This window comes from Melospiza georgiana, chromosome 8 (assembly GCF_028018845.1).
Source record: "Melospiza georgiana isolate bMelGeo1 chromosome 8, bMelGeo1.pri, whole genome shotgun sequence".
Taxonomy (NCBI): domain Eukaryota; kingdom Metazoa; phylum Chordata; class Aves; order Passeriformes; family Passerellidae; genus Melospiza; species Melospiza georgiana.
The window spans coordinates 37,590,932-37,614,974 of record NC_080437.1 but is presented as its reverse complement, the minus strand read 5'-3'; the positions used below and the strand labels follow the sequence as shown (position 1 = coordinate 37,614,974).

Here is a 24,043-nt window from a genome sequence, read left to right as displayed (position 1 = left end):
CGCCCTCCGCCTGCTGCGGGCCCGCTGCTCACCCTCGTCGTCGGATGTTATAGATGATAAAACAATACTGGCTTTCACATTCATAGATTAGCTTTTTGCATTACAAGTATTTTGATGTGGTAAAACTTATTCTTACTTTGAACTGCTTTGTATAGTGTAATATGCCAGTTTATGTATGCACTGTATATTTCATATGAATAGTAGCATGATAAATATATGGTAGGCTTTAGCAAAATGTTAAAATAGAAACTAAAATACTTCTATGTAACTAACTCAGAAAATGGTGTAAAGCAATTATTCTGCTTCTTATAACTGCAGACTGCCCCTACCAAGTGATAAGATAATAGTGACACAAAAAGAGCTTAAGCATCCAGGAAGGATTTATCGACTCTTACCAGTGTTATCAGGGAGTGTGAAGCAACAGGATAAAACTACAGGAAGAAATAAAATATGTAGACCTAATTTACAGAACGTTCTGCAGACAAGTCAGAGGTTAAAACCAAACAAGAGAGTTCCTGGAACATCAAAAAGTCAAAGGAATGTTTGAATAATGTGTAAGTTAATGAATATGCCTGTAACCTCAGCAATGTAACAGTATATAGTGAACATGTTTTTAAGCTACCTCTGTGCTCTTTGGCTGTGTGCTAAAAGCATCCCAGTGCTGGATTATTTTGTCCTTTTATCCTTTATTAAAATTTTAAAAATTATAAAGAGTGAACTCTGTTTATCACATCAGTGAAGCTTAAGCTGATCTGCATCCAGGTGTTTTGGGACCTGCTGGGGCAGGCCATCGAGGTAAGCGTGGGGCTACCGCAGTGGAGGCCAAGTATTTCAACACAATAGCATAATCAGCAACGTTAATTAATTTTGTGTTCTTCATGCAAGCCTCAGCCTAAAGAACGCTACCAGCCTCTACTAGGATTAATAATACGCATAGTAAGTGTTACTAGAATTAATATTTAGGTAAGAACTGTTAGTGTTAACACTGGCAGTCAGTGTGTTAGCTGGTGTTTACTGTGAAGCTCTGCTCTCCCACAGTATGACAAGGTCCTGAAGCTGTCCTCAGGTGCACAGTTAAGTGAGCACTGCTGTCCTTACCACGGTCCCCCAATGGAGCCACGCTCCAGAGACGGGCAGCAGTGACTCTGCAGACGCCTTCCCAAGGTGACAGAGCTCGCCCTCCTTCCCATCTGCAGTCAGGGGATGTGAAGGCAACCATTGCTGTCCTCGGCTTCATCATCTCCAGTGCAGCCAAGCACAGTATAGACAATGAGTCTGTCAAGTGAGCTGCAGCAGCTGGGACTGCCCAAAGGCAGGGGAAGCCCTCAGGGTGGCACCATCAGCCAGACCTGCTGGGATGTTGCTTACAGTTCCCAGCCCTGCCTTCTTCACACCCAGATGGAGGGCAGGCTGCCTGCTGTGCTGTCCTCCATCACCTCCCTTCTGTACCATCAGTCCCTGGGGGCTCCTCAGGTGCTTTGGTGAGGTTTGGCAGCTGCAGGTCTGGTGTGAGCAGAGGGATTCTTCTCTTGTCTCCCCTCATAAGCAAAGCATGCCAGCCAGCTGTGCTGTTTTACATGTCACTGACCCACAAAATTGCAGGAGACTGAGGACTCGTAACAGGTGCAGGACAGGTTCAAAAGCAACTTGGGACAAAACCTCTGTCTTTGTCAGTCCAAAGGGACAGCAGAGCTCACATCTGCTCACAATAATCCTCTGGGGAGTGGAGCAATGTCTGTATGGAAAGATGACTGGGGGTAAAATCAGTGGAAACCGAGAAGTTACATTTGTATCCTAACAGGAGCTATAATGGGACAGAAATTTTAGGGTAAAATACAGGTGCTGTTCCCAGGATGGAGCTGGGTTGGCAAGCTCCACGATGATTCCCCATGCAACCATAAGGACCTGCTAAGGGGGGTGGAGTGGAGTGGGGCACCACAACCAGGCTCTGCCAAAATCTTTGCAGGGGCAGCAACTCCATGGTAATTTGAAGCTTATTAATTGCATAGCAAGGGCTATTTGGCATATGTAGGAACACTTTCCAACCTAGCGTCTGAAGACCAATTTAGAGGAGGCGCCTCTAAGTCAAAAGCCAGCCAGACCTTATGTTCTTAGCACCATTCATTTAGAAGAAATCCTGTGACATTTGCAAATTTAAGAGGTGACACCCCCATTCAGACCATGGCTCCTGGGTGCGAACAATAGCTCTTTTCAACAGCAAGGAAATCTGCATGCCCTAGTGTCTCAAGGTCACTTCACCTGAGAGTCCAGAGACCCAAATCCAGCCAGAGTCCTAGTTCCCAAAAAACTTCTGCTATAAGAAATCCTTCAAAGTGTGCAATTCTAGGAGTGGAAATCCTACAGGAAACACGAGGCTTCAGGCTGCAAATGGGATCTCTTTTCCACACAATGGAAAACTCAGCAAGCCCTTCTGGCAAGACCAGTTCACAGGAGGCCCACAATTCTCAAGGGCCAGGCTTGAGAGATCCGACTCCATGGAAGCTTTAATCTGAGAAAAATCCTGTGATGTTGGTACTTTTAAAAGGCAGAATGGCACATTTAGACCCTGGCTGATGCTTTGGAGAGTGATTCTTTTACACAGTAAATAATGATTTCATTCCAATGTCTGTAGGTCACTTTGGAAACAGCCCCTGAAACCCAAGACCAAGAAGAGCCATACTTCATGACAGCTGCCATCTGGGAGGAATCCTATGACATTTGTGATTCAAGAAATTGAACCCAAAATTTCAACAGCTGATATGCAGATGCAAAAGACTGCTGTTTTCCTGAGATAAGAAATACTCCAAACCTAACATTCTGAAGGAGTTCAGAATACACACCCAGGACTGCCATACCCCCCAAAGCGCTACCTCCTGGCAGATTGTCTCTATGGTAAACCCTGTCCCACTAGAAATGTTAGGAAGCAGAATCCAAACTACAGCACAAGCACCTGTAAGGAAAAGGTACCTCTGTTCATGAGATAGAACCCTTTCTGTTCCCTTCAGCCCCTGCAGCTGTTCTCATGCTTTCAGGGCACTTGATTGGTTCATTCCTAGATAAAACTTATGTCTTTATTTTCAAAGCTATTACCCATCTCTAGTCAGAGTTTCCTACATTCCTGTATACAAATAAGTGGATAGAGAGAGGGTTTCTTTCCAAATGAATTTAGAGATAAATTCCTTTTCTTTGCCAATACCTATAAAAATGAAAACCTTGACAGGTTTTAGTATTCTACACCCATCCCTCCCTGTGAAATTTATGGCAGTTTTGGGTCCCTCTGGGAGACGACATCCAGCATGTCATGCTGGACTGTTCTAGAGAGTAATTTTCAAATGTAAGCTTAGCAAAGTTTAAATTGACTTGTCCAGAGAAAAAACCTACAAGTGAACACCTACACCTGCCTACAAAGAGCTAACAAGCCCCTGGCAGCTGCCAGCATCAAAGCACAGCGGATGTCTCTAATACAGGGTAAGGATAACAATATCACCTTCTGTTCTCTCCAGCTTCTTTTCCCTGCAGTCATATTTTGCTTCTTATGATTTTTTTAGTCTCTGTATCTTCTTGGACACCACCGAGCCCGACGACAAGGATACGAGAGTCTTTCCCTGCCGGACAGAGAGAACCAGGAAAACAGTTAAAAAAAGAACAGGGCAGTTTGAAATTCGTACTTGCAACGAGAAGCAGCACCTAACCAACAGAACAAAAGTAAACAAAGCATGATACCTCCCTGGGGACAGAAGACTTATAAACTCTCCAGGATTCACAATTCTAGCGACCAACCCCTTCAGGACAGCAGCCAAGTGTCCCATGGGGTGGTGCTGCACCAAAGAACCATCTGAGAGGTTCCAAAGAGTGAAATGCACAATATTTTGCAAAGACAAAAAATCCTGCAAAATAACAAAAATACAATAGATGTAAACTACAGGGCAAGAGTACAAGTGTTACCTTTGGGAGCTGGAACCATCCAGGTGAGCACCTGATAACTGGATCCTCACCAGAGTTTGAACCCTTCAGGACACAGAAGGGTTTTCCCCAGGAATTTCACAGACTGAGTTTTGACAGAAGCACGCTCGCCGGATCCTCAGAAACGTCGCCCATTCTCCAGGCGTCTGGAGAGAACTGCAAATGGCTCTCACGTAGTTGGAGCTGGTTCTGTAAGGTCTCAGGGTGAATTTCACCAGATGCAACTGAATTGGGCAACTCCCAGTGAGACAGAAGGAACCCAAAGCTTGTTTTACCCAAACCTTGGGTAAGCACAGCTCCAGCAAATACTGAGGAAACAGACATAACAGAGTAAAAATAATAAAACTATTGCTTTTTCTTTAATCTTGCCTTTTTTTTTTTTTTTATTCAGATGAGCAAAACAATGAAGGAGAAGGTGAAAAACTCACCATTACTGAACATTTCATCATCTGTAAGCTGAGCATCCTTAGCATAGAGGACTCCAGAGTTAAAATTCACTGATCCCTGGGAAATAAAACCAAATATATGACAAACAGTCAAACAGAAGGTGTAAAAATTTGTTTCCTCTACGGACTTTCAAGTACGTATCTTTGTATATATCCTACACATTACAACATGCACTTTACACCATCTCCTAATATATAATAATTTACCTTTAAACTTTGATAGTATAGTGTGGAGAAATGGCTCCATGACAGAGGTCACGCAGACATTCGCTCGTTAGCCGACCAGGAGCTGGGAAAGTACCGAACACAGGTATTTTTGAGTTTTGCACCTGCAAGATAGCGTGTGCCTGGGCCTAGCTGGGTAGGATAACAAGTAGACAGAGAGACGTGGGAAATAGGGAATGTAGGCCCAAAGGAATGAGGAAGAGTTGATGGTATAGTTTAACCAATAGATCGCTTGGCTTACAGAACATTCATAAGCTTATTATGTGCTATATAAGTGTCTGATACTCTCTGCAATAAACATAGCTTGCTGATCTCATATTGAGTGTCCGAGTCTTCCCTCACCCAAGAGTATAGCATAAAATTATTAACTAAAATTGGTGATCTATTATTATTAAGTTGTGCTTAAAGTTATTTTTGCTGTCATGTTCAAAACAATTTTTTTTTTTACTGTAATGAATGAGCAATTGATCTCAAAGTCATCACAAGCCCATCAAAAAAACAAAGCTCTATTCACTGGGCAGGTCTGTGAGCTAGAGGGTAGTTAGGCTTGTACTTACCTCTTGCTCTTCATGAACCAATAAATCCTGTCAACAAAACCAGGATCTTTAGCCCACTCCTATTAAAGATTCTACAAGGATGATGGTTTGATTTGTGTTTAGAAGTTTAGATTTGAAATGGCCAGTTCAATGGATAAATAAAGACAGTTTAAGTAGTATTACTTTACTCTTATTATTATTATTATTGGTATTAGTATTATCAGCTACTGGAAGAAACAAACCAGTAGTATCTATACTTAATTACTTCTATTTCCAGAAACAATAAAGAAAAAGAACCAAACCAAAAAAAGTCACTTCCTACCTTTTGTATCTCAGGATGATGAATTTCTCTTGGGCACTTCTCCAATTTATCAAGACTCATAGCACTGAAAGGCAAACAAAACAGTGCTTTATAGAAGGCCAAGTGCACGTTTCAAGGCTGAACCACCAACTGATTGCAGTGACAGCAGTTACAACATGAATCAGTCCAAGGGCCTCTCTTAAATGGAATGGAATGTTTTGTGGAACTGCCATTTCTTTCCCAAAATACTAACTTCCAACACTTCCTAAACTTATTTTGCATTTTAAAAACAGAAATTAGTAAGACTCTGTGTGGACATCAGGTTTATTTCCTTCTAATGCACAGAGCTCTGTTCCATCATCCTTCACTTTGGCTCTACACAGAATCATGGTGAGCTTTTTAGGAGTGCTCAATAATCAATTCTATTTCTTTTCCTAGTTCTCTCTCTTCTTCAATAATTAAAGGCAAGTCAAATGAAAAATGACAAGTTCAGCATCAGAGTCACACTTTTCCCCTTTGTCTGCTCAAGAACAGGCTTTAAATCCACTTATTGCTGCCTTCAACGATTCAGACTTGCAAAACCATTCTTACATGTTTTACAGGTTTATCATAAAACCCACAGAACACAAGCTCTGAATTACAGGAAAAGGTACACAGGCAAATATCTAAACTGATTACTTATTTGAAAACACATACCTTAATTCAGATTTCACCCAGAATGTTTCTGTGGGACACTAAGGGAGACATATTTTGTGAGTACCCTGTAAACGAGAAAAGCTAGCATAGATTACAGGACATACCCACTTTTTCTGCATATTCAAATAGAATTATTAATAAAAACAATTAAGTTTAAAAAGAAGGAAGATAACCAAGGTAATTTTACTCAGCTATATTTACTCCCGATTTAGAGAAAAAAAAAAAAGGCCCGGGTGCTGCAAAGAAAAAAAAAGTGAACCACAAACGCTTACAGTAGAATTTTAAAACAATCGCTTGGATAAAAGAATCTTATGGAACGTGAAGTAGAAAAAAAGTGAAACCACTATCAGACCTGCCTATTTTCTCACCAGTGTACAAGAAAATCCTAAAAGCAGTATGAAGTCACTGCCTAAAACCGGTCATGGGATGTAACCAAGAACAATTTAGGCATTTGCTAATCTAGACAGAAACCTTTTCTGGATGCTAGTGTCAAATCACAAGTTTTGTCTTTCAGAAGCTCGACAATGCTGGAAAGCATTTTCCCCGGGGCTCGGGAGGGCAGGGGCGGAAGGGGGGGTGACTTTGCAGCTCGCACCTGTGCCATCCGAAGCAGACAGCCCGCCTGCTCCCTGCGCTGGGCATTCTCCCGGCCATCTCTGGCTTTACCGCCCAGCGCCGCTCCATCCGCTGTCACGGCACAAAGAGCCACGAGCACTAACGCAGGCAGCAGCCCCGTCATGCCGGCGATACCGCAGCGCTCCCTGCTCGCAGCGCCCAACACGCGGCGGAGCCGCCTCCTCCCGCAGCACCGGCAGCAGCCCGAGGGAGACGGCTGCAGCTCGGGGGCTCCTCCGGCGCCTCCGCCAGCCCGAGGGCGGCCGCCCCACCGGGACCGCGGCAGCGCCCGGCGCCGCTCGCCCAGGGCGGCTCCTGCAGCTCCCGGCCCGCGGCAGCAAAGCACCGCCTCGCCCTCCGCCATCGGCGGGCGGCAGCGCCCCCGCCCCCGGCACCGCTGAGGGAGGCCGAGGAACCGGGCGGACGCTCATTCCGCGCTGCTCAGCTCCGTGCGGGCGGCCAGACGGAGGCTTCGCCCCTCCAGCGTCGCTGACCCGCGCGGGAGAGGCGCCGGCAGCTGCCTGCGCACAGCCCCGCGCGGCCGCCTGGCACGCCAGCCACTCATGTGCCGCGTCAGCCGTTGCGTCACACGCCGCGCCGGCAGCACGGCCTGCCGGGAGCTGTAGTCTCGGGCTTACAGCCACGGCTCCGTCCCCCGCCACCGCGAGCTGCAGTCCTTCCCGGGCATCAAACGGCTCCTTCGCCCCAGGGCGGGGAAGCACCTGAGGCAGCACCGCTCCTCCCCAATGCCCTCTCTTTTTCCCTCCAACTCTTTTTACTTTTTTCACTCTGTTTTTCACCACTTCCCTTCCCTTTTCCTTTTCCCTTTCCCTTTCCTTTCCTTTCCCTTCCCCTTTGTTATATTTCTAATCTTGGTTTACCTTTCCACCTTTAGAATAAAAAAGCAGCAGTAGAAACTTTCAGGCTACCCGAGAGTAAAAAAAAAAAAACTCCAAAACGAAAATGATTTAAAGAAAACTATTTATTCCCTGGGAGCCTGAAATTTTCTACTGCTGCACGTGACATAGAGCTTTTATTCCTTCTTATAGATAGTTGATATTTTATATATATTTATCGTTTTTATTGATGTATTATATTAATAACTATATATAATATGCACCTTATTCAAAAAATATACGGGAAATATTTTTTAAATTATTTACCATATCTACTGCTACAACTTATTTTTCCTTATATTTCTAATTTTTATATAAATCTTTAACGTGTTTATGATATATTTCTATACTCATATTTCTACCTTTATATTATTTGTATTTGTAATTTTTACACGAAAACCCCTGCGTTGGCAAAGAAAAAACAAAACCATCCATTATTTTAAACTACCTAAATGTTTTTTTATAGTTGTATTTACCATAATATACAACAAATGATAGATATAGATAGATAGATATATCACATCCGTATTTATATCTATTTTATATCCATTTCCTATAATATTTTTTCATAAAATATATGCAGTATCACTTGTATTATATATTGTATCAATTTATGTTATTTTATATTTACAATTTATTATTAATTTTTTATATATCTGCATATAGTTGCAATACATTTATATATTTGTATTTTTGTTTGGGTTGTATTTACATTTATATTCTCTATTCATATATCTAAAAACATACACAATACTCTATTAAAATTAGAATAACTTATTGTAACATATAATGACTCATGTTACATGTTAAATTTTAAAAATTGACCGAATATATAAAAATAAAATTGGCTCATTCCCATTGCTACACATCTATTTCTTTTGTTTCAATATAGTTAGAGTCATAATTGTATATTTAAAATCCAATTCCTAAATGAAATGATGGAACAAACAGCATCAAATTCCCACCAATATCTTCCAAAAACATCAAGATACCTCCAACAGCCAAACAAGTGTCAGCGAACAAACAAAGAACACTCTTTTCAATAACAATTCTCATCACGACAGAAAAATGGAACCAAAATAAAAGAAAATCCTCTAGAAATACACACAGCAAATTACAAAAAGTACTAAAAAAAAGTCAAACCAATCTACTAAACTCAAGCCAGTGCCACTGACCCTGAACGTTACTAAAAAAGAAAAAACCAACGCAATTCTACCTCTACACTAACTCAAAGAATAAACAATCCTCTGTAAAAATAACTTTAAACCTGAACTAATTAACAAAATGGAAAAACATCTCAACCACTAAAAACTAAGAAATTAACTACCCAAATAAATACATACTTTAAAAACCCACCATATAAATACCCACGTTCCCAAAATAAACCCTGATAAACAATACTCAAATACATTAAAAGACAACAACAACAACAACCAAAAAAAGAAAATAAAGAAAGCAACAACAAGAATAATACCAAAAACCAAATAAACTGAAATCTGCAACAAAAAACTTATTCCCAACTGAATAAACCCATAGTGCCTCAAGCTATCAAAATAAAAATACCACCTAGAAACAAACACAAAGACTAAAGACAAACGTAACCATAAACAATGTCCCCCAAATTACCCGTAACCATAAAACATACACTACAATCAAACAAACCAAACAAATAAAAGCCCTGGAAGACGATAAACACACATGCAATTATCGAGATTAAAAACCCGCTGCTATGAACGACAGGACGCTTCCCCAAGCCCCCCAAAACAAACACTACACACTCACGCTAATAAAAGCCACCGCAACAGAATTAAAATGCGAACCGGTGCTTCGCGCTACGACCCGTAAAAAACATTGCGCGCCCTTCTAAACATAATACCCCGGCAAAAAAATATATATCCGACTACAAAACCCAATCCGAAACGAACCTTTATCATCCCTACCGGCACCGAGAACCGTGCCGCTCAGGAAGAACACCGTATCCCTTAGCGGACACCCGCTGCAAACCGAACCCAGCGATGCCATCAACGCCTCCAAAGCGCCTCCGAGCCACGGCACCGCCGAACTTGGAGCGGCCGAACCCCGCGCTCGCTGCCGGCCCCGGACGGAGCGCGGCTCCCGGCAGGAAAGCGGCTCCTGCGGCGGCTGCTCCGGCGCGCGGGGCCGGCGCCGTCCCGGGGAGCCCCGCCCGCTGCCCCTGCCCGGCGGGGCCGGCACCGGGCCCGGGGCTACCGGCGGCGCCCGAGCCCCGCGCCCGGAGCGGACGGAGCGGCCGGCACCGCCCGGGCCGGCGCAGCAGCGCCCGCGCCGCCTCTGCCGCCCTTGGCCGGCCCGGCCCGGCTCCGCTCGGCTCCGCACGGCTCGCACCGGCGCGGCTCCGCCACTGCCGCCCTCGGCCGGCCCGGCCGCGCCGAATCCCCCGTGCGCCCCGGCAGCTGCCCGGGCCGTGCCAGCAGCGCTCCCGAGCGGGAACGTTCCGCGCCGGGCCGCGGGCACGGGGAGCGCCCTCCAATGCAGCGGCACAGCCCCATTGCAGCCCTGCAAACGCTGCCGGAGCTGCGGCTTCCCGCAAGCCAACCCCGAAACCGCAGACGGGGCGCACCTCACTTCAACAAGGGCAAAGAAATGCGTTCTCCCCTCCAATTTCACCCCCTAGGAGAGCAGAAAAGAAGGGGCGCTCCCCAAATGAAAGCCTTTGACTGATGGGAAAGGGCGATTTCCACCTCCATTCAAACCCTTGAAAAGGAGGGACACCAGGGCTGCCCCCTCCATTTAAACCCGAGGGTGGTGCAAATGGGGTGGCTGCCTTCAAATCAAACCCAGAATACCACAAGAATACTTTTCCCATTCCCCTTAGAATAGAACGCAGGGATTCCCTGTCACCCCCGGGATACCCCTAACAGCCTGGAAAAGGCAGCTTTTCCTGCAATCAACACCCTTAAAACCACAAGTCAAGAGGGATCCCCTCAGGTCAAACGCAGACAATAAAAGAAGAGGAGCTGCTTCCTTCTCCTTAATTCCTTTTGTCTTCATAAGCTCCATTTTTGTTCCTGGGGACCCGGGGAGGGACTGGCAAGATGAAATTGCAAAGGGGAAGGAGAAAATTCCCCGCTCCGAACCCACACGGGCTCACCTGTTCGGCCGCTGCTCCCCGGCACAAAGATTCGTCCCTCGGCACCTCCTTTAAGCGATGCTCCACGTACCCAAGCGCGAATCCAGGTGTTGCCCCCGACCCTGTGGGAAGCTCTCGCAGTCCTTCCATGAGACAGCGCCGGGAGCGGCCCATAAACCCCTCCACTCAGCAGCTCCATGCAAAAGGGAGCTGAGGCAAAGCCTCCCCCTAAAACAGCCTCGCCCCGGCAGGAGCCGGCCCCTCATCATCCTCACACTCACACCTGGGCTGCTCCGAGCCCTCATCATCCTCACACTCACACCTGGGCTGCTCCGAGCCCCCATCATCATTACAGCTCACACCTGGGCTGCTCCGAGCCCCCATCATATATTTTTCACAATTATATTCGCATTTATATTTAGAATTTAAATTACTGTATAATAAAAATTGTATTATATATTGCATCTCTTCATGTTACTTACATAGATTTCTATTCATAGTTTGGCATTATATCTTTGTATCTCTATATATTTATTATATATTTCTGTATGTCGATTTACATTTCTATAGTACTTATATTATTTAGAATTAAAACCCCTGCCTCTAACGAAATAAAAAGCAAAGACACCCCTTTATTTAAAACACATTTAAAATTTTAAAAATAATTTTGTTTGTCATAATTCTATTCACATCTATATTTGTAATTTTCATTTGTTATATTTATAGATATTATGTATATTGGAGAGAATACCTTTTTATATAATAATAGGTATATTCTTTTGACACAATAGATTTCTTTTACTGATATTTATATATATTAAATATTTATTGATATCGACATATAGATGATATATTTGGATTTCTAGTTTTATATTTTTTATGAAATCTCCAGCCTATACCCCAATAAAAGCCAAACAATCCCCAATTTATTTAAACTATATTTAAACATAAATCCTGTCACAGCTGCATTGCACAGCAGTGCCCCAAACTAATCTGACACTTGTTCATCTCCTGGACCTGAATCTGACCCCGCTCACCTTGATCGCACCTGGCAGAACCATTTTCGTACCTTTTTCTGGCATGTCTTGGGTTTTTTCTTGAATTTTTTGTGGCCTATATTGCCTCTCTTTCTTGCCTTGTTTCTTGATTTTTTTTTCTGGCACTTCTTGGGTTTTTTTCTTCGTTTCTTCTTGCCCATCTTGGTGTTTTTTCTGGTTTTTCCTTGCCCCCCTTGGTTTTTTTTTCAGGTTTTTTTTTTTTTCCCCCCTGTTTGTTTTTTTTTTTTTTGTGGTATTTCTGGGATGTTTCTTGCCCAGCTTGGATTTTTCAGGGAGGGGGGGTGTTTCTCGCCCATCCCGAGGTTTTTTTCTGTGGCTTTTTTTTTTGTTGGTTTCTTTTTTCTTTTCTTTTTATTTTTTTTCTCCAGGTTTCTCCTTGCCCTCCTGGTTTTTGGGGTTTTTTTGTCTGTCTTCCTTCTTTCCTCCCTTCCTTCCTGTCCTTCCTTCTTTCTTCCTTTCATTTCCTTTCCTTATTTCCTTTTTTTCTTTTTCTTACTTACTTTCTTTCTTTCTTTCCCTGCATTTCTAATCTTGGTTTTCCTTTCTAGCTTTAGAATAAAAAAGCAGCAGTAGTAACTTTCAGGCTACCTGGGAGTAAAAAAAACTCCAAAACGAAAATGATTTAAAGAAAACGATTTATTCCCTGGGAGCCTGAAATTTTCTACAGCTGCACTTGACAGAGAGCTTTTATCCCTTCTTATCGATAGTTGATATTTTATACTTTATACAGCGCCCCCTGCCGTGTGCACCGGCGCACTGCAGGCACAGCGATCCCTGCCGTCTGCACCGGCGCACTGCAGGCACAGCGCCCCCTGCCGTCTGCACAGGCGCACTGCATCCAGAGCGCTGCGGCGTCGTTCGGTTCTGTTTAATGAAACTCGGCTGAATTCGGCTTGGTTCGGCTCTTGGTCTAAACTCGTTTCAGTTCGGCTAAACTCGGTCGTATTCGGCACATTGTCTAAATGCGGCTCAAGTCGGCTACAGTCGGCTATCGGTTGCAGTCGGCTATCATCGGCTCTTGGTGTAAACTGGGCTGTTTCCGGCCGCACTGGGCTCTTCGGTTCCAGTCGGCTGTTTGCGGCCACACTGGGCTCTTCGGGGAAACTCGGCTCTTTTCGGCCACACTCGGTCTTCGGGGAAACTCGGCTGTTTCCGGCCACACTCGGCTCTTCGGCTCTTCGGAACTATTCGGCCCGGCTAGGCTCCCTCAGGGCGGGAAAGCCGACGTGAGAGGACCCCGGCACAGCGAGGCGTTTACCCAGATGCCTTTTACAAACCCGCCAAAATACGCCCGCCCGCGGCGCCGCTGAGCCCACAGCATGTCTCGGGTACACATGAAACGCCACAGAAAAATCCGTCGGGGCCGCCATGACGTCGGTATTCCGTGCAGGCAGTGCAGTTACACCCACCCGGTCCTCCACTTTCCCGCCCTTTTTGCCGCCCTGTTGAGAAGGTCAACCAAAACTCCGCGACATCGCCCACGCGCCACTCCCAAGCTGGCCGCCTCTCGCTGCACGCCTGCAGTACCGCGTCTGCCCACAAGGCGGCAGCACTGCCGCCCGCCCCAGCCGGGGGCGCAGCGCGCCTCGGGGCTGCGGCAGCGAAGGCGGCAAAAAAGAACAGGGGCGACCCCCGCCGAAAACTGCTCTGAAATAAATGCCCCAAAACAACCGGGAAGAGGGAAAAAAAAACTTCTGCCTCTAATCTAATAGGATAAAAGACAAAACAAAACCAAACAAAACACAAAAAAAAAAAAAAAATTAAAAAAATAATTAAATATTTTTAAAAATATTTTTTCATATTAATATTCACATTTCTATTTACAATGTATATTGATGTACACTGTCCATTTATACATTTGTTTTTATAAATACATTTCTATTCCATATTGCATATATCCCTAAAACTTTATTTGTATATTTTTATAAATATTTTTACATAGTAAGTATGTATTTCTGTTACTATTTTTACTTCTCTAACACTTGGATTATTTAAAATAAAACCTTTGCCTCCATCCACATTAAAGCCAAAAAGAACCCCTTTCTTCAAAACTGTATTTAAATATTTTTTTAAATTCTATTTTTCAGGTTCATATTCACATTTACATTTAAAATGTATACTTATGTATACTGTTATTTGTATTCTTCATTACATCTCTTCCTATTATTTGTATTTATTTATATTTTGCGGTTATATATTTATATCTTGATTGTATATCTCAATATTTAGAAATATATAACAATAATATCTACATTCATATTATTTAAAATAAAAACCCTGCCTCTAACACAAGAATAAAAAAGCCCAACCTTTGTTTTAAATAATATTTAAATAGATTTTATCCTCATGTTCAATTTTTATATTCATATTTATAATGTATATTAATTTATATAATATATATATTTATATATATAATATATAATGTATATATAATGTAATATAATAAATTATTGTATATTAATATATATTATATATATATAATATATAATATATATAATTAATGTATTTTAATGTCTATTGCTTACTTATGCATTTATCTTTACCAATGTCAATTTATAAATAAATTTATATTCTATATTACATCCGATGCGAGTAGGTATTTATATTTTTCATATATTTTTATTCATGTTTTTTATATTGATTAAATATTTCTGCGTCAAGATTTTTATTTCTGGAACACTTATAATATTCAAAATAAAAACCCTGCCTCTACTTAAATAAAAGCCAAAACATTCCCTTTCTCTTAAACTATATTTACATATTTTTATATTTATATTCCCATTTATAATTTATATTGCCATATAATGTTATTTATATTCTATACTACAACTCTTCATATTACTTACATATCTTTATATTTAAATTTATAGGCATAGTTTAGCAATTTCTCTTTATATATTCATTATATATTTCTATCTTAAGATCCACATTTCTATATTACTTATATTATTTAAAATAAAACTCCTGCCTCTAACCAAATAAAAACCAAGGACACCCCTTTATTTGAATCAGATTTAAAATTTAGGAAGTAAATTTATTTTTCAAAATTATAATGATATTTATATGGATATTTTTATTTATTCTATTCATAGATATTATATATATTAGAGAGAATACCTTCTAATATAATCATAGATATATATTTTCTGTATTATATATTTATTTTTTACTTATATTTCTTTAAATTAAATATGTATAGATATTTGTATTTCTATATATATTTGTATATCTGAATTTATATTTTATTTCTATCTTTTAAAAACCCCAGCCTATACCCTAATAAAACCCCCCAATTTACTTTAACTCTATTTAAATACTTTTATATTTACAATCTATATTTATATATCTTGGTGTATATATATCTATATATAATAGACTATCATTTATCTATATGATAACATGTTGCAATTATATACCATGTATTATAGTTTTATGTATGTATCTGTTATCTATATTTATGTTTACCACTCTAATTTTATATTTACTTTTAAATTTATATTTATTTCTATTTTCATCTCTATATTAACCCATGTAAGTTCATTAACCCGACACACCAGAGCCACAACAATACTGTACCTTTGTCAGCACCGGCACGCAGCACACGCCCATCCCATCGCAGCACAGCAAAACAAAACCTATTTCTGTTACTAATGGAACAAACATCCCACAACGTCATTGAACCCTAATAAAAACTCAAATAAACCTAACTGTAAATAAATTTTAAATCCCACTATAAAGTAGCCCAAAACCTCCGCACATTCTCATCATAAACTTCCTCCTAAACCAGTATCTCAAAAACCCCAAAAAACTCAAACACACCTTGAAAATGACACAACTGCTAATAAAAACAAACACCCAATAAAAATTAAATCAAACCAACGCACTAGACTCAAAACTGCACAACTGACCCTAAACATTACTAAAAAAAGTCCCCAAAGCTCTACCTTTATGCTAATGCACAAATAATAACCTATGATCTATCAAAGTTATTTGAAAAAATTAAAAAAATAATTAAAACCATGAAAATAAAAAACCTAAACTATTAAAATACTAAAAAATATCACTACCTAAATTAAAAAACATATTGCCTATAAAAACCCACCATATAAATGCTCCTGTCCCAAAAAATAAAAATAAAAAAAACTATCCAACCAGAAAGAAATCAGAACTTAGGAACACCAAAACCATAATGTCCAAAAGGTCACACCACATCCCTTATCATACACCAACTACAAACAACAGAAAACAATACAATGAATTCTTAAAAACCACCTTAAAACCACTACACTGAAAAACATTTCAAAAATTAAAAACTGCATTTAACAAAAGCCATCTAATAAATTCACACCCAAAACTCCAGCAGCCCAGCTGGCCCTACCAAAGCTCTAGGTTTATACATACAGTAAACAAAACCAAAATCCTAGTAATACCCATCAGAAATCTATGAAAGAACCCTACTGAAATTAATCCTGCCTCAAATACAAACCAACCCATCCAGAAAGTCAGCTTCACTCAAAAAACAATTTACACAGAGTTAATAATACCAAGAAATAAAACAACACACCATATACCACCAATGCATATCATAGTGAAGGAAAAAAAAAACACTACATTTTTTCCTTTTTGTTTTTTAAACTAACTTCTTTTATTAGCTAGAACAAAAGCTTTTGCCAGGACTGTAGCAACAACAACAACTTCTTTTTCTTCTTCTCCTTCTGAAATGTCCCTTCTCACTCCCAAATTCCTTTCAACTCCTGAGTTTACATCCAAGCAAAAAGCAAAATTCGTGCACTCGTGCGTTCGCTGCTCCTGTCAGATTCTCTGTTTCCCTCCACATCTTCTTACACTTTCAGTCCTCACGCTGTCCCGCCGTGATGAGTCTGACAGAAGAATTGGCACATGTTAACAGAGCATTTCCCTCCCTCCCTCCCTCCCTCTGCTTTCCTCAGCGCATTTCAATCCATCCCAGGCCTGCAGTGATGCACGCTCACCCCAAAGCTCACAGCAAGCATGCAGCAGCTCAGGCTCACTCGGCTCCAGGGCCCAGAGCCTGCAGGCCCTGCAGCTGCCACACGGATGGACCTGGTTCCCTTCCCGGGTGCCCAGAGGGAAACCTGAGGGCAGGCGTCCACCCCGAGGGGGCACCCGCAGCCCCGGGCAGGGATGGAGTCACCGGCTGCTCTCTGGGGACGAGACCCTCCCTGCAGGCCACACTGCCTCGTCCTCTCCCTCCCTGGGGGAAAGGCACCTCCAGAGTCTGTGACCAGCCCCCTTCCGTCAGCATCCAGGGGCTCTGTCAGAGCCAGAGGGCTCAATTCATGGTGAGTACCGATGGCACGCAAATGGCAGCCCGAGGAAATCGTGTTCTGGCCTCTAAGTGCTTGGGACAGGGTCTGATTTTTTGTTTTGTACTTGTATGATGATTAGTACAACAGGGCTCTGATGGATGACATGGCAACACAGAACTAAAAACTCCTCGATAGGATTACATCGACTTCTAGGAAAAGACAAAAGCTTAGGACCCTTCTGAAATCTACTTTTAATCCAAAGCACGGGGATTGTCAGCATGCTGCACCTTCCAGCTTTTCAAAGCAGCTTACCTCTGAAGACCAGGAAACATTGATTTCTACAGAAACAATGGGCAACCCCCAGGCTAATCTCAGCACTACTGTTTAATAGGGGACCTGCCAGCGTGCCAGTCCAGCTTCAAGAGTGCTTTACTTCAGTCTAACATCCCCACACAATTCTTCTCACATCTCCCAACCCTAAAATCTTATTTTCCCCTAAAGCTTCTCTTCATTAGCAATTTCCAAGTAACATGGTATTTTTACAACATTCAAAAATGTCATGCTGGACTGTGCTAGAGAGTAATCTGCAAATATAAGCTTAGCAAAGTTTGAATTGACTTGAACAGAGAAAAAAACTACAAGTGAACACCTACACCTGCCTACAAAGAGCTAACAAGCCCCTGGCAGCTGCCAGCATCAAAGCACAGCGGATGTTTCTAATACAGGGTAAGGATAACAATATCACCTTCTGTTCTCTCCAGCTTCTTTTCCCTGCAGTCATATTTTGCTTCTTATGATTTTTTTAGTCTCTGTATCTTTTTGGACAGCACCGAGCCCGACGACAAGGATACGAGAGTCTTTCCCTGCCGGGCGGAGAGAACCAGGAAAACAGTTAAAATAAGAACAGGGCAGTTTGAAATTCGTACTTGCAACGAGAAGCAGCGCCTAACCAACAGAACAAAAGTAAACCAAGCATGACACCTCCCTGGGGACAGAAGACTTACAAACTCTCCAGGATTCACAATTCTAGCGACCAAACCCTTCAGGACAGCAGCCAAGTGTCCCATGGGGTGGTGCTGCACCAAAGAACCATCTGAGAGGTTCCAAAGAGTGAAATGCACAATATTTTGCAAAGACAAAAAATCTTGAAAATAACAAAAATACAATAGATGTAAACTACAGGGCAAGAGTACAAGTGTTACCTTTGGCAGCTGGAACCATCCAGGTGAGCACCTGATAACTGGATCCTCGCCAGAGTTTGAACCCTTCAGGACACAGAAGGGTTTTCCCCAGGAATTTCACAGACTGAGTTTTGACAGAAGCACGCTCGCCGGATCCTCAGAAACGTCGCCCATTCTCCAGGCGTCTGGAGAGAACTGCAAATGGCTCTCACGTAGTTGGAGCTGGTTCTGTAAGGTCTCAGGGTGAATTTCACCAGATGCAACTGAATTGGGCAACTCCCAGTGAGACAGAGGGAACCCAAAGCTTGTTTTACCCAAACCTTGGGTAAGCAGAGCTGCAGCAAATACTGAGGAAACAGACATAACAGGGTAAAAATAATAAAACTATTGCTTTTTCTTTAATCTTGCCTTTTTTTTTTTTTTTATTCAGATGCGCAAAACAATGAAGGAGAAGGTGAAAAACTCACCATTACTGAACATTTCATCATCTGTAAGCTGAGCATCCTTAGCATAGAGGACTCCAGAGTTAAAATTCACTGATCCCTGGGAAATAAAACCAAATATATGACAAACAGTCAAACAGAAGGCGTAAAAATTTGTTTCCTCTACAGACTTTCAAGAATGTATCTTTGTATATATCCTACACATTACAACATACACTTTACACCATCTCCTAATATATAATAATTTACCTTTAAACTTTGATAGTATAGTGTGGAGAAATGGCTCCATGACAGAGGTCACGCAGACATTCTCTCGTTAGCCGACCAGGAGCTTGCAAAGTACCGAACACAGGTATTTTTGAGTTTTGCACCTGCAAGATAGCGTGTGCCTGGGCCTAGCTGGGTAGGATAACAAGTAGACAGAGAGACGTGGGAAATAGGGAATGTAGGCCCAAAGGAATGAGGAAGAGTTGATGGTATAGTTTAACCAATAGATCGCTTGGCTTACAGAATATTCATAAGCTTATTATGTGCTGTATAAGTGTCTGATACTCTCTGCAATAAACATAGCTTGCTGATCTCATATTGAGTGTCCGAGTCTTCCCTCACCCAAGAGTATAGCATAAAATTATTAACTAAAATTGGTGATCTATTATTATTAAGTTGTGCTTAAAGTTATTTTTGCTGTCATGTTCAAAACATTTTTTTTTTTTTTACTGTAATGAATGAGCAATTGATCTCAAAGTCATCACAAGCCCATCAAAAAAACAAAGCTCTATTCACCGGGCAGGTCTGTGATCTAGAGGGTACTTAGGCTTGTACTTACCTCTTGCTCTTCATGAACCAATAAATCCTGTCAACAAAACCAGGATCTTTAGCCCACTCCTATTAAAGATTCTACAAGGATGATGCTTTGATATGTGTTTAGAAGTTTAGATTTAAAATGGCCAGTTCAATGGATAAATAAAGACAGTTTAAGTAGTATTACTTTACTCTTATTATTATTATTATTGGTATGACTATTATCAGCTACTGGAAGAAACAAACCAGTAGTATCTATACTTAATTACTTCTATTTCCAGAAAACAATAAAGAAAAAGAACCAAACCAAAAAAAGTCACTTCCTACCTTTTGTATCTCAGGATGATGAATTTCTCTTGGGCACTTCTCCAATTTATCAAGACTCATAGCACTGAAAGGCAAACAAAACAGTGCTTTATAGAAGGCCAAGTGCACGTTTCAAGGCTGAACCACCAACTGATTGCAGTGACAGCACTTACAACATGAATCAGTCCAAGGGCCTCTCTTAAATGGAATGGAATGTTTTGTGGAACTGCCATTTCTTTCCCAAAATACTAACTTCCAACACTTCCTAAACTTATTTTGCATTTTAAAAACAGAAATTAGTAAGACTCTGTGTGGACATCAGGTTTATTTCCTTCTAATGCACAGAGCTCTGTTCCATCATCCTTCACTTTGGCTCTACACAGAATCATGGTGAGCTTTTTAGGAGTGCTCAATAATCAATTCTATTTCTTTTCCTAGTTCTCTCTCTTCTTCAATAATTAAAGGCAAGTCAAATGAAAAATGACAAGTTCAGCATCAGAGTCACACTTTTCCCCTTTGTCTGCTCAAGAACAGGCTTTAAATCCACTTATTGCTGCCTTCAACGATTCAGACTTGCAAAACCATTCTTACATGTTTTACAGGTTTATCATAAAACCCACAGAACACAAGCTCTGAATTACAGGAAAAGGTACACAGGCAAATATCTAAACTGATTACTTATTTGAAAACACATACCTTAATTCAGATTTCACCCAGAATGTTTCTGTGGGACACTAAGGGAGACATATTTTGTGAGTACCCTGTAAACGAGAAAAGCTAGCATAGATTACAGGACATACCCACTTTTTCTGCATATTCAAATAGAATTATTAATAAAAACAATTAAGTTTAAAAAGAAGGAAGATAACCAAGGTAATTTTACTCAGCTATATTTACTCCCGATTTAGAGAAAAAAAAAAAGGCCCGGGTGCTGCAAAGTAAAAAAAAGTGAACCACAAACGCTTACAGTAGAATTTTAAAACAATCGCTTGGATAAAAGAATCTTATGGAACGTGAAGTAGAAAAAAAGTGAAACCACTATCAGACCTGCCTATTTTCTCACCAGTGTACAAGAAAATCCTAAAAGCAGTATGAAGTCACTGCCTAAAACCGGTCATGGGATGTAACCAAGAACAATTTAGGCATTTTGCTAATCTAGACAGAAACCTTTTCTGGATGCTAGTGTCAAATCACAAGTTTTGTCTCTCAGAAGCTCGACAATGCTGGAAAGCATTTTCCCCGGGGCTCGGGAGGGCAGGGGCGGAAGGGGGGGTGGCTTTGCAGCTCGCACCTGTGCCATCCGAAGCAGACAGCCCGCCTGCTCCCTGCGCTGGGCATTCTCCCGGCCATCTCTGGCTTTACCGCCCAGCGCCGCTCCATCCGCTGTCACGGCACAAAGAGCCACGAGCACTAACGCAGGCAGCAGCCCCGTCATGCCGGCGATACCTCAGCGCTCCCTGCTCGCAGCGCCCAACACGCGGCGGAGCCGCCTCCGCCCGCAGCACCGGCAGCAGCCCGAGGGAGACGGCTGCAGCTCGGGGGCTCCTCCGGCGCCTCCGCCAGCCCGAGGGCGGCCGCCCCACCGGGACCGCGGCAGCGCCCGGCGCCGCTCGCCCGGGGCGGCTCCTGCAGCTCCCGGCCCGCGGCAGCAAAGCACCGCCTCGCCCTCCGCCATCGGCGGGCGGCAGCGCCCCCGCCCCCGGCACCGCTGAGGGAGGCCGAGGAACCGGGCGGACGCTCATTCCGCGCTGCTCAGCTCCGGGCGGGCGGCCAGACGGAGGCTTCGCCCCTCCAGCGTCGCTGTCCCGCGCGGGAGAGGCGCCGGCAGCTGCCCGCGCACAGCCCCGCGCGGCCGCCTGGCACGCCAGCCACTCATGTGCCGCGTCAGCCGTTGCGTCACACGCCGCGCCGGAAGCACGGCCTGCCGGGAGTTGTAGTCTCGGGCTGACAGCCACAGCTCCGTCCCCCGGGAGCCACCGGCAGCTGCAGTCCTTCCCGGGCATCAAACGGGTCCTTCGCCCCACGGCGGGGAAGCACCTGAGGCAGCACCGCTCCTCCCGAATGTCCTCTCTTTTTCCCTCCAACTCTTTTTACTTTTTTCACTCTGTTTTTCACCACTTCCCTTCCCTTTTCCTTTTCCCTTTCCTTTCCTTTCCCTTCCCCTTTCTTGTATTTCTAATCTTGGTTTACCTTTCTACCTTTAGAATAAAAAAGCAGCAGTAGAAACTTTCAGGCTACCCGAGAGTAAAAAAAAAAACTTCAAAACGAAAATGATTTAAAGAAAACTATTTATTCCCTGGGAGCCTGAAATTTTCTACTGCTGCACATGACATAGAGCTTTTATTCCTTCTTATAGATAGTTGATATTTTATATATATTTATCGTTTTTATTGATGTATTATATTAATAACTATATATAATATGCACCTTATTCAAAAAATATACGGGAAATATTTTTTAAATTATTTACCACATCTACTGCTACAACTTATTTTTCCTTATATTTCTAATTTTTATATAAATCTTTAATGTGTTTATGATATATTTCTATACTTATATTTCTACCTTTATATTATTTGTATTTGTAATTTTTACACGAAAACCCCTGCTTTGGCAAAGAAAAAACAAAACCATCCATTATTTTAAACTACCTAAATGTTTTTTTATATTTATATTTATCATAATATACAACAAATGATAGATATAGATAGATAGATATATCACATCCGTATTTATATCTATTTTATATCCATTTCCTATAATATTTTTCATAAAATATATGCAGTATTACTTGTATTATATATTGTATCAATTTATGTTATTTTACATTTACAACTTATTATTAATTTTTTATCTGTCTGCATATAGTTGCAATACATTTATATATTTGTATTTTTGTTTGGGTTGTATTTACATTTATATTCTCTATTCATATATCTAAAAACATACACAATACTCTATTAAAATTAGAATAACTTATTGTAACATATAATGACTTATGTTACGTGTTAAATTTTAAAAATTGACCGAATATATAAAAATAAAATTGGCTCATTCCCATTGCTACACATCTATTTCTTTTGTTTCAATATCGTTAGAGTCATAATTGCATATTTAAAATCCAATTCCTAAATGAAATGATGAAACAAACAGCATCAAATTCCCACCAATGTCTTCCAAAAACATCAAGATACCTCCAACAGCCAAACAAGTGTCAGCGAAAAAACAAAGAACACTCTTTTCAATAACAATTCTCATCACGACAGAAAAATGGAACCAAAATAAAAGAAAATCCTCTAGAAACACACACAGCAAATTACAAAAAGTACTAAAAAAAAGTCAAACCAATCTACTAAACTCAAGCCAGTGCCACTCACCCTGAACGACGTTACTAAAAAAAAACCCAACAAAATTCTACCTCTACACTAACTCAAGGAATAAACAATCCTCTGTAAAAATAACTTTAAAACCGGAACTAATTAACAAAATGGGAAACCATCTCAACCACTAAAAACTAAGAAATTAACTACCCAAATAAATAAATACTTTAAAAACCCACCATATAAATACCCATGTTCCCAAAAAAAACCCTGATAAACAATACTCAAATACATTAAAAGACAACAACAACAACAACAAGAAAATAAAGAAACCAACAACAAGAATAATACAAAAAAAACCAGATAAACTGAAATCTGCAACAAAAAATTATTCCCCACTGAATAAACCCATAGTGCCTCAAGCTATCAAAATAAAAATACCACCTAGAAACAAACACAAAGACTAAAGACAAACGTAACCATAAACAACGTCCCCCAAATTACCCGTAACCATAAAACATACACTACAATCAAACAAACCAAACAAATAAAAGCCCTGGAAGACGATAAACACACATGCAATTATCGAGATTAAAAACCCGCTGCTATGAACGACACGACGCTACCCCAAGCCGCCCAAAACAAACACTACACACTCACGCTAATAAAAGCCACCGCAACAGAATTAAAATGCGAACCGCTGCTTCGCGCTACGACCCGTAAAAACCATTGCGCGCCCTTCTAAACATAATACCCGGAAAAAAAAAAAAAAATCCGACTACAAAACTCAATCCAAAACAAACCATTATCATCCCTACCGGCACCAAGAACCGTGCCCACTCAGGAAGAACACCGTATC

At 41.6% G+C, this 24,043-nt stretch overlaps 3 long non-coding RNA genes across 6 annotated transcripts; all 3 read right to left on the bottom strand.

Moving 5' to 3' along the window:
• Positions 1 to 362: 362 nt before the first annotated feature.
• On the bottom strand, positions 363 to 4,226 carry LOC131086256 (uncharacterized). Of its 2 annotated transcripts, none has more exons than XR_009114738.1 (2): positions 3,488 to 4,226; positions 363 to 2,651 (listed from the first exon to the last, which is right to left on the bottom strand). It is a non-coding gene; the product is annotated as an uncharacterized LOC131086256 (long non-coding RNA). The 2 variants fall into 2 exon arrangements; XR_009114739.1 differs by having other exon boundaries at positions 363 to 1,735.
• Positions 4,227 to 4,237: 11 nt separating this feature from the next.
• LOC131086257 (uncharacterized) lies at positions 4,238 to 5,440 on the bottom strand. Of its 2 annotated transcripts, XR_009114741.1 has the most exons (3): positions 4,617 to 5,440; positions 4,392 to 4,467; positions 4,238 to 4,271 (listed from the first exon to the last, which is right to left on the bottom strand). It is a non-coding gene; the product is annotated as an uncharacterized LOC131086257 (long non-coding RNA). The 2 variants fall into 2 exon arrangements; XR_009114740.1 differs by lacking the exon at positions 4,238 to 4,271 and having other exon boundaries at positions 4,316 to 4,467.
• Positions 5,441 to 16,467: 11,027 nt separating this feature from the next.
• Positions 16,468 to 21,301, bottom strand: LOC131086254 (uncharacterized). 2 transcript variants are annotated; one of them, XR_009114732.1, is made up of 8 exons: positions 21,156 to 21,301; positions 20,561 to 20,625; positions 19,886 to 19,949; positions 19,007 to 19,088; positions 18,782 to 18,857; positions 18,336 to 18,661; positions 17,879 to 17,996; positions 16,468 to 16,725 (listed from the first exon to the last, which is right to left on the bottom strand). It is a non-coding gene; the product is annotated as an uncharacterized LOC131086254 (long non-coding RNA). The 2 variants fall into 2 exon arrangements; XR_009114731.1 differs by lacking the exon at positions 21,156 to 21,301 and having other exon boundaries at positions 20,561 to 21,005.
• Between the last annotated feature and the right edge of the window lie 2,742 nt (positions 21,302 to 24,043).